At 43.2% G+C, this 10,741-nt stretch overlaps 1 non-coding gene across 1 annotated transcript; it reads right to left on the bottom strand.

Annotated features, from left to right (window-relative positions):
* Positions 1–5,425: 5,425 nt before the first annotated feature.
* TRNAG-CCC (transfer RNA glycine (anticodon CCC)) lies at positions 5,426–5,497 on the bottom strand. Its single transcript has one exon. It is a non-coding gene; the product is annotated as a tRNA-Gly (tRNA).
* Positions 5,498–10,741: the final 5,244 nt, after the last annotated feature.

Raw genomic sequence — 10,741 nt, 5'->3', positions numbered from 1 at the left:
AAGGTAAAAACAAAGCTACTTCAATCTGTTGACCCACTCAGGCTGAAAACTTCTTCGCTGCTCTTTGATGTTATAGCCCCCGCCTCGGACCGAGCCTGCCCGTCGCACCGCCAGCTCCCGAATCCAGCAATTTGCACTCAATTGCAATTTCCGTGCCGTATCGCTGGCTTTGGCGTTGCCAATGCCATTTCCATTGGTACGTGGCCGCCTGCATCCGCCTGCCAATGGGTTAGGGGCCGCCCGCCTCTCCGCCTCCCTGCCTCCCTGCCTCCCTGCCTCCCTGCCTTTCGCTGCTCGCTTCTCACTCGACTCTCGTTGTGGCACGTACAGCGCGAGCGGCGCTGGCAAATGGGAAATGCGCAGAAATTTGTTCAGCCATTTGTTGTTAGTTGTTGGTAGTTGGTTGTTGGTTGTTAGTTGTTGGTTGTTTTTTAAATATCAATATAAAACGTGACAGTAGGTGCTTTTTACCATCTGAATTTCCTGCATTAAAGCACTAAACAAATCTCAATTGAGGGCCTGAAATCGCCACAATTTCGTGGGCGGCTTAAAGCTGGCCCGACAAACATGTTACCAGCAGTTGCCCAGGCGCAAGTATTTTGGCAGCTAGGGAAGGAGGCTTAAACTGTATACGCATTACAATCCAGACAGCCCTGAGAGTCCTGTGTGCAGCTGCTGTCAACAGCTGCGATTTCAGAGCTAAGTACATATGACTTTGTGAGTGCATATATCAGGTTTTGTGTGCAACCGGCTTCAGGGCCAGTTCCATCTTCAGTTACTGCTCCTGCTTTCTAATTACACGCCGTAGCAGATACTGACAGTGGACGAAATGGCTCATCTGTGAGCTGACAAGCATATGAAGCAAAATGCACCCATGGGATGCAATTGTTCTTCATGGACCTAAGTAGAACTTCCCTAGAAAGCTAAAACACTATACTTTACCGGTCAATGTTGGTTACTTTTTTTATATGAATACTAACCAACCAACAAATAACAAGGAATTAACACCAAAAAAAAAACGGGTCGTTTGTCTATATAGCTACGCATTGTCCCCCTTACGAAACGTTAACTGGTTGAGAATTGTAAACGCCAGCATGTCAACTATCTGTACCTTCTATCTTGGGCTTCGTACCCTTTCAACTACGGGTATTCGACCATTAGCAAAGCTGATATCCTCTGGCGAGCCCTTGCACCAAGTAAGCAACGAAGTCCCGAAGAAGAAAGTGCGAAACATACTTCTGTGAACTGAATGTTCGAGCGACAATATACGTATTTCTGGACGTAACTGGGTTGCTTTGATTAGATCTGCTTGGATTAGATTTGCCAAGACATTTTTCAAGCGCAAGAGTTCGGTAAAAGTTTATTCACACAGCTCGTAACATTCTTAATTACTTTTTCTTAATTGCAGTTGCTCTTCTTAGAGGGGGGCTATAAGGACGTGCGTACATTAAATGCAGAACTTGCTGAACTTACTGCCAAACTGATAACGGATAAAGAAGGGTCAGTGCTTATCAGATCGACCAAAGCCTATTTATGCTGCCCACTACGAGAGCTAGTCAAAGTGGAACCGAGCTTACAGCTTATTAGATTCAATATACGGCATCTAAAGGAGAACCAATCTCAGAGACTACTGTGGTATTCAGACACAGGTCATATATGCAAAACAAATTATGAATGTTAAATGTTAAAACTAATAACTTTAACAATTAATATATAATTGTGTTCTTTCGGCAAATATCTATTTTAAGTCAGGGTACTCAGGTCACCAATTTTTGCAATTCTTATTCTAGGGTACACGTTTCTTTTAGTATCAACAGCTGAGTCGATATAGCCATGTATGTCTGTCGAAATCAGCTGGATCGGATAACTACATAATATAGCTACCATAGGAACAATCGGTCGAAAATGGGGGCATTATCAAAAGGTTCGATTTGCCAGGGTATTAAATCTAGGGCGTGCCGAAGAAAGCCCTTCATTCTCTGGAGAAAGGTTTTAGTTTTGCTTACATAAAAAGTTTATCCGGTAGGGTTGACCGTAGAGCAAGAGAGCTCTTTGAAGTGAGTTCTAAACAATGCAAGGTCTACGAAAAAATGGTTTATCTAGAAATGTGCATTGATGATGACTGCAGTTTTGACTATGAATGTCCCAATTTGAGTATGAATGTCGTTTTATGCAGAAGTTTCAGTACATTCTGGAGCTTTTAATTTAGAAGCGAATCTCAGTTGTGAGTCACAGCTTGATTGACGAAGTTTTTAGAAGCCCTTGCTGCGAAAAATACTTGAACAAATGATATTTGAAAACAAACTTAAATTCAATGCACACTTTTCTGAACGAAAAGGAGAAAAGTTATTGGTAAATTGGTTCAACTACATGCGACGAATGGCTGGGTCAGCCAGCAACCCCAAGGTTCCTGATACCATCATTCGGCATCGCGTGAGAAGACTTTGGTTGTCTGTTAATTGACGGCTATTCCCAGAAGCGTTTGTACTGTCATTCATCCGTCATCAGCAATGCTGTGCTTTTGTCCGATAACAACTACGCTCTGTCCGGCTGTAGGGATCAGACTCTACGCCAGTGGGATTTGGCTGCCGGCAAGGCCACTCGTCGGGCGACACACCAAATACGTACTCTCGGTTGCCTTCTCGGCTGATTGCCGTCAGATCATGTCAGGCATTTAGGAGCAGACCATCAAGATGTGGAACACTCTGGCTGTGTGCTTAGTTTACCATCTGTAAGCATGAGCCCAGTGAATGGCTGTCGTGCGTGCGGCTCTCAGCCAATCGCTCGAGTTCCATCATGGTAAGTATTGTTTGCCATATGGACACATGTAGATAGATGACTCCTAGCTACGCGAACCGATTGCAAACGGAGCTAAAGAAACACCTTCCCCAGCAGCCGAAACAGGGTCAATCTTCACAAGGAGCAGCCTTTGAGTGTAGTTTCAGGCTGAGTAAATGGTTTCGATATGACAAAGCTAGCTATGTCTAAATGGTATGTAATTTTACTCAGGACATATTCAAAATCGGTTCGAGCGCAGAACCAAAGAAATAAATTTTAGTTAAATGAGAGTTAGCGGAGCGAGTCCGAGACCGAGACCGAGACCGAGAGAGTAGAAAAAGGGAAAATGGAACGTGGATCCAATATAGAACCAAAGGAGCTAATGAGCCAGCTGAAGCAACAAATTGCGCTGGCCAATGTCCAGGAGCTGTTAGCCACTGTCACCTGCAAGTGTTTCGAGAAATGCGTGACAAAGCCGCGCGACCACTTGAGCGGACCGGAGCAGAGCTGCATCCATCTGTGCATGGATCGATACCTAGACTCCTTTCGCCTCTGCGCGCACACCTACGGCCATCGACTCCGGCGCGAGTATAGCCGTCAGCGCAGCTGAGGTGGGCTTTCAGATTGGGCCTTGGATCGTTGGCTGCTGCCAATGAATCTGGATGCTGGCATGGATGGGATTGTTAGCCACCGGCTTCCACGAATCATTTCATTAGTTTAGCCCAAATACATAGTCTGACTTACACGCACGCGCACACTCAAAAGCAAAGTTCAGTTCATATTTTCTTTTTCCTGTTTTTTTTTTTTTTTTACTATCTGAATGGTCGCCTTTGAATTGAGTTCGTTCGCATTTGTGCCAGGACTTTGCATTCAGTGGAGAACGCGTGGTTTCCTGTTCTGGACTGGCAGCAGAAACGCGACTTTACCAGTTTCCGCTAGTCGACGCTTTGTTAGCCTCGTTGAAATGTCGGCGGTTGTGGCCGCACGGACTGCTAACCTTTTGGCCCATTCTGCTCCGCAGCTCCGCTGGCAAATTGCATTCGAGGGCTGCCATATGCTTATCGAGGGCTTCATACGTTTTATGATGAGGCGTACCTATAAAGTACATCTCAACATTCTCCAAACCAGCGAGGGGAATCGCCCTTTATGGGGGAAATAAGTAAGCACATTTAGTTAATGAGCTTTCAGCCCTAACATTGCTCAATTTTATTAGCTGACCATCTATATCTATAAATGTGTTTGTCCTGACTAGCCGAACGAAGCTGAAATTTTTCCTAACACTTCCATTTGGGAAATTTGACAATATTGACAATAACAAACCATTTAACTCGGGCTTGAATAATAAAATCCCAAAATAAAGCGCAGCTAGCTAACTTCTTTACATTTTCTACATCTATTCTCCATCTGTTTCCCGTTCCATTTATTTTGAGCATTTTGAAAATGAGTTCGAAGTCCATGGGGGGCCAAAAATTGGAGTCAGGGACCGTTCATCCACATCTTCCATTTAAGATGGTTGACATTTGCAAAACTGGCTAAAAGTGTAAAAAAAAAAAAACAGTTGCAACCGTTGCAACACGAAATTTCAGCCACCAAATGCTTGACCCCATTTCAACCAAGGAGGGGTTCATGTGACTTTGAACAATGTGAAATACCCTTTAAATGAATTAAATCTAAGATCTCGGAAAATGTTATTTTTTTTTGGGTTTTTTTCAAAACCCCGTCTAAATATTAACCTTCCTAGCTCTTAAGTTTTGGAGTGTGCATTGATAACCAATCAGTCAATTGCACTTTACTCGTGTCTTGATTTGCACGTGCCACTTTTTTATTGTAAGCAATGCAACAACTTCTTACAATCTGCTCATATACTGTTACCTACTCGGGTCTAAGAACCGTCAGTCTTAATAGGAGAGCATATGCACTTTAAAAAGCTAAATAAAACTGACGCGACCAACCTTTGACCTTGTCGTGATGATGTCGTGACTGAAACAACAAACTCCCTTTGCCCGAATCAGACTGCAGGCTGCGAAAGACATTTACGAAAGCATAGTAACATTATTTATACTCCGCGCTGTTAGAATCAAGCCAAACAAAAAACAAGTGAAAACCAATAAAACCATATATAAACTGCTCGAGAGCCACTTGCCTTCACCAGAACTTCTAGGTAATTGGCATGAGTAATAGCTTCGATTGATTGAATATAGAATAACGATTAGATTTATGCTTGGACTATCGTTAGAATACTATGACTGAGAAAGTAAAACTTTTAACTTAAGGAGAGGCTCCTAACGTGAGCTAAATTTAGTTAATTAAAAGCAATTTCACACATGACATTACATTTCAATTGAAAGTTCTACTCAGGCAAAATACATAATTAATTTGCTTCATATTAACTTTGGTTTAACCAGGCAACTTAGCTAGTTGTCTATATTCTTTATATTTAATCTATATATTAACCTTTTCTTTGTCACGAAAACAATTTAGGTGTGGAAAAGTACTTGTTGCAGAAAGGAAACGTCAGAATTTCCACTCCAAATACACAATCACGAGCTTCCAGTTACCACCAGAGTGACATTGGCTTTGTCTTTGCCTTAGACTGCGAAAGATTTTTATTTAAAAAAATGCGTGTCCTTGATAGACACACATGCCGTGCGCCGGCCGGGAATCGAACCCGGATCTGCTGCTTGGGATACAACCATGCTCGCCACTACACCACCGGCGCTTGCAGCTTCATTGACGACGAATGTCAGCCAAGTGCAAACGAAAGGGACTCGGATAAGGTTGGCTGGAGTTGTGTTGCAACAGCAGCAGCAATCAGCAGCTGTTCGTGGCGCATCAGACGACGGTCGCCATTTGCCAGTCGGCACAGTCTGAACAGCTTTGATGATGGCTTTCACTCGAATTGAGGCATGGACGTCTATATTATGTCTATAAATCAACAGCTGCACATTTTGGCCACCATGCAGGAGGTGGAAAGTGGGTTGTGTTGGACACTGACATTCCCGTGCTTCGGCTTGGACTTATAGAATGAACTGCAGCTGGTAGCCGTTAGCCGTTTGCCGATTGCCGTTTGCCGGTTGTCGGTTGTCGGTTGTCGGTCGTCGGTTGCCTTGCGGTTGAATTAAGTTGAACAAAAGCAAGAGGCTTTGCTTAGATTACGCATACGCCGTGTTGCGCGTCCGAGGCTCGGTGACGTTGCTGCTGCCATAGCCATTGCCGGTCGTAGCACTCACTGCGAGTGCAGAAAAAAAGGGTGAAGCACACGCAAAGGTGCCACAAAAGCGCAAATGTAAATGGGCTTTTCAAAATGAATATTAAATTGCAAACAAGGCAACGAGACGGCTCGGGGAATGGGGCATGCTGAATGCTGAATGCTGAATGTGTCGTGTGGCATGGGCGGGCCGGGCCCTGTTACTGAGCTATTATTTACATACATATGCATGCTTGAATGTGCCATATTTGTACATATACATAATGCAGGGGTGAAAGGCTGCTCGTTATACACAGCGAGTAAATACGGATTATGAACACCCCGAATTCAGAAGTCAGTGACACGTAGTGGGCACAGTGGGTGGGCGACATCGATACCAGTATTGATTAAGATAGAAATTTCGAAATGTAAATGTCTTAATTAATAGTACAGCGACACAAGAGACGAGCCCATCAACAGGATATGCAATTAAGCCATATTAAACGAACGAAAACTTGAAATTGAGCGCATATAAATTTCACAGAAGTCGTTCAATTTAATTAACAACAGCTGCAATCGCGGTAAAAAGTAAAAGGCTTGCTTTGGGCTCGCCTTCTTAGCCTTTAATGTTGAATATGTCTCACTTAATATCCAAACAGCGTGTATATATATTTTATTTATCTATACCAACTATAGCATGGGCTGAAATTTATTTGGGCTATGACAACTTGGCCTTAAGCTCTCCTGTTTTAATTGTCGTCTGGGGAGTTTGGAAATAAGCTCAATATTATAAAGTTATAAGGTTGGCATTGCGTAGATGAATAGCTGTTAAAAAGGTGTTTCTTTGCATTACACGTAAAACCGAGTAGAGCCGGGTAAATTAGAGTAGATCTTAGACTAATTTGGAATCTTTAACGTCGGAATTTTTGCGTCCTTGGCTGCTGCGTCTGACACAGTGTCCGAGTGCCCATAATATACTAATAATAGAATGGGAGTTTCCCAACAGAAACTCTCCAAATTGATACCGAATGCTATGGATGTCGAGTCTTGGAACCATCCTTATAGGTCAATGTAATTTCAAGAGCTTTTGGTAAGCGACTAAAGTAGATGAAGTTGGCATTAAAGAGCCCAACCAAGGAGGTAAGATTATGTGGAGCCAATGGCTTTGTCGGGTGATATGGAACGACATAGAATGAAGCTAGTTTAAAACTTATTCCTAGATAACACTTTTTTTCTTAATGGAAAGGCCTTTAATAGGGCTCAAATAAAGAGTGGCTGTGTAAGCTTTATTATGTTACCATCACAGTTGTATAAATTATTTAAATCGAAACGAATTCAGGCATTCTGAGCATATAAGCATATGGAAATTTATTTAAATAACGTGTAGTTATATTTTTGGACTGTGCAATGCGCAGACATTTTCTTTTCCATTCGAGTTTTTACCTAATGATGTAGGTGTCATCCGACTACCAAGTAGTGTATTTGAACAGTGCAATTTTATCTGGCCCCAAAGGAAACACATATGTGTATTTCAAACAGTAGGTCAATAGAGGAATAAGGACAGGGTTTTGGACACTGGCGAAAAAAACAGATAGAAAAAGCGAGAAATCGAAGCTTTCATTTTGAACTCCAAATTTTATTAAGCATGCATCTTAGCCTCTTGTCAAGAAAGGGTTCAAGGAATTGATTGTAATTGGAGAACTATATATTGAAAGATGTGCTGATTTTCAGTATCTTACTTTGAATAAATAATGAGGCTCAATTAATAAACAAATAAGTAGTAGAGAAAGTAGGAGGTGAGAAGCCAAGCCTGCGTGCACGGATGTGGAAAACCAGGCTGACGGGCCAAGACTTAAGACGAGCTATTGGGAAACGTGTGCTCAGTTTGCAGTCTCGGCTTGCACTTTAAATTGCAGTTTCAAAATGTATTTTGAGCGCTTTAGAACTGAGACTGAGTTGGCGATAGCATAGCGCTAGGGGCTGGGAGTGGGCGTAACGCAAGTCTTTAGCCATTTGGCTGCCTCATATATGACATGGCATATGCATTGTTTTCAAAATGATTTGCGGTTCTAATTTTTCGCACACACACACTCAAAGACATACATACTGACAGAGAGAGTTGGGAGCTGCAAAAAGTTATGCATTGTTGGCATACTTTGTCGTCGTCGTTGTCGTCTTTGCTTTATTTTTGTGGGTTTTGTAGCGCAAGTTGAGCGTACGCTGAAACCAAACTCGAACTCGAACTCAAGCGCAAGTCGTCCGCTTGCCGGCAAACTATGCAGCAAGTAAAATGCCACCGCAAACCGCATGCAGCAACGACTGTTGCAACTGCTGCCGAGGCCTGCTGCCAGCTGCCTGCTGCCTGCTGCCTGCTGCCTGCTTCTCATGTCCTGATCATTTTATGTTGCATAAGCTGAGGCGCCAAAACAAAGCAAAAGCCGCTCGGTTCAACATTTCAACTGCTTGGAAATTTATTCATGCGCCATCCCCACCAGACCCTACTCCTGCCTGGTGTCCTCCGCTTGTCCATTTGTCGTCTGGCGTTTGTCTTTTCGAATTTGGGTATTTGAGTTGCAGCCTCCGTTCCACACACTGCCATGTCATGTACTAGTTCTCCTGCTGCCCACTTTCTGTCTTTTCTGTGTGCTGTGGCAATACCACAACACGCTCCTTGAGCCTGCTGCTGCTGCTGCTCCATTTTGGCAAACAGCAACAATGACATCAAGTGTTCGTTCCCGCCCTCGTGGAAAACCTAAATTTTTAATTGAAACCTCACATATTGCAATTTTGTCACGATTCGAATGTTGGGTTAGGTGCGGGCGATGTCCGTTCGTGTGTGTGTGGCATTTAATATTAAAACTAAACCTGAAATCAATTAAAATGTCTTTTCGAAATTTATCACCTGCAAAACGTGCGTCTCCGACTGGACACAAAGTTTCGGCTGTCGCCTTGATCCTTTCGCATGCCGCCGCCTTTGAATGCATCAATTACGGCAACGAACTTTGTTGCAACTGCAACAGAAACTTTCAGCATAGCCGACTCTGAAATTGAACCACTCGAGACAGAGGGGCGCAGGTTGCAGTTCCCCTAACGCAGGACGCAGGACGCAGGACGAAGTCACAAGCAACGAGCCCAAAACTTGACAAATTTTTACAACAGCAGAAGTTGAGGTAAGTTGTGTACTAAAGTTAAAAGTTTTGCTCCTCAAGATGCGCACACAGTGAACTAGTGCACCAACACACACATAATCATTTACTCACACACACACACACACACACACGGTCTTACGCACGCCGCACACCTTACAAAACGCCACAATGCGAACTTGTTGGAATTTCTCGTTTTAACTGTTCCGAACTTTCAGCTTGAGCTGTGAAATTCTTCAATTTTGGGCTTCAATGCTCCAAATGCATCCAAAGACTTTTGTTACACTTTCCAACTCAAATTACAAGCGATTAATATAAAACAAAATTACCATTGATTCGCCGCACGATTTCTCTTCAAGTCGGCCGTTTCGTTTGCTCATATTTTGGAAGAGGACGGGTAGCGATATTTTATCCTTACAACAAAGCTAGTAATATATTAATTATATGATATAGATGCATGATAAATGCACTCGACCCAGATGGTACCAATATAAGTTTATACTGCCGCAACAGAAAGTTTCATGACAATAGCCTTAAGACTTAGAGACTAGTTTTCACAGAAGCGGACAGACGAACAATAGACAGAAGGACTTTTGCAATATCAATTCAGCTGCTTTACTGATTATATATTTACTTGACGGGGTCGAAGATGTTTCCTTCTATATGCTACGTATTACATGACGAAATTGTCTGCGCAATGCTCTATTCCGAGTGCGTCCGAAGCAGTTAATGCCCTAAGTGCCTCAACTTTCTAATATTTTAGCTGTCTCTTATATACACGATGGAAATTAATCAAAGCCAATAAACTCTGCTTTAGTTTTTTGGATTTTCCGCTTTCGCTGCTTCATTTTTTTCACGGAATAATATCAAAAGTATTTATCCTAACCCTTTTTATTGTTATTACCGAAAAGCTGATAATAACCTATGTAGAAAGAAATGAAGGCGAATTGCTGCGCTTATTTTGTCGCCTGGATGAATTGCGTGGGGCAAAAAGAATTCGCAGCAACTTCTCAGCTGCAGCATCAGCGACAACTGGGAGTCAAATGCGATGCCCGCGGTGTGGATGCTGCCGTTGCCGTTGCCGTTGCAGTTGCTGTTGCTGTTGCCCTTTCCACGTATCGGTGTCGTTCAAATAAATTTACTTGCAGCGGTAGCTGAAATCTGTGCAAAGGCAGCAAGTGCACTGGCTGGCAGGGGGGAAAGAAATGCAGTTTGTTGTGCAAATTTCGAAAATGTTATGCGGCATCTCTTTATTCCGACCGAAATACACTAGTGGTCGCTATTGCTGTTGCCGCAATTCGAGCTCTAGTCGCAGTTGTAGTTGTTGCTGCCGTTCTAATGGCGCTGCGGGTGCAGCAGGATGGGTTGTTTGAAAGGGGGAAGCTTTGTCTATTGGCCTTGATTTATTTGGCTCACGCGCCAAACGCATGTTAACAAGCGACAGCGACATATGCGCTTGTTGCTGGCCACCAACCGCTGGCCACTGGCCTTTTGGCCATGGCAACTAATTTTGGCATTCGGCCCACAGAAGTAGGCAATAGTTTTTTTTTCGAACCCCGTCTGGCTTAGTTGCCTTGTTGTATATCGCCTGGTGCTACTTAATGGGCGCACATTAAAGATATTCTGCGTT

Source organism: Drosophila virilis, chromosome X, assembly GCF_030788295.1.
Source record: "Drosophila virilis strain 15010-1051.87 chromosome X, Dvir_AGI_RSII-ME, whole genome shotgun sequence".
Taxonomy (NCBI): domain Eukaryota; kingdom Metazoa; phylum Arthropoda; class Insecta; order Diptera; family Drosophilidae; genus Drosophila; species Drosophila virilis.
Note: the sequence above shows the minus strand (reverse complement) of the source record. Positions and strands in the feature narration are given on the sequence as shown.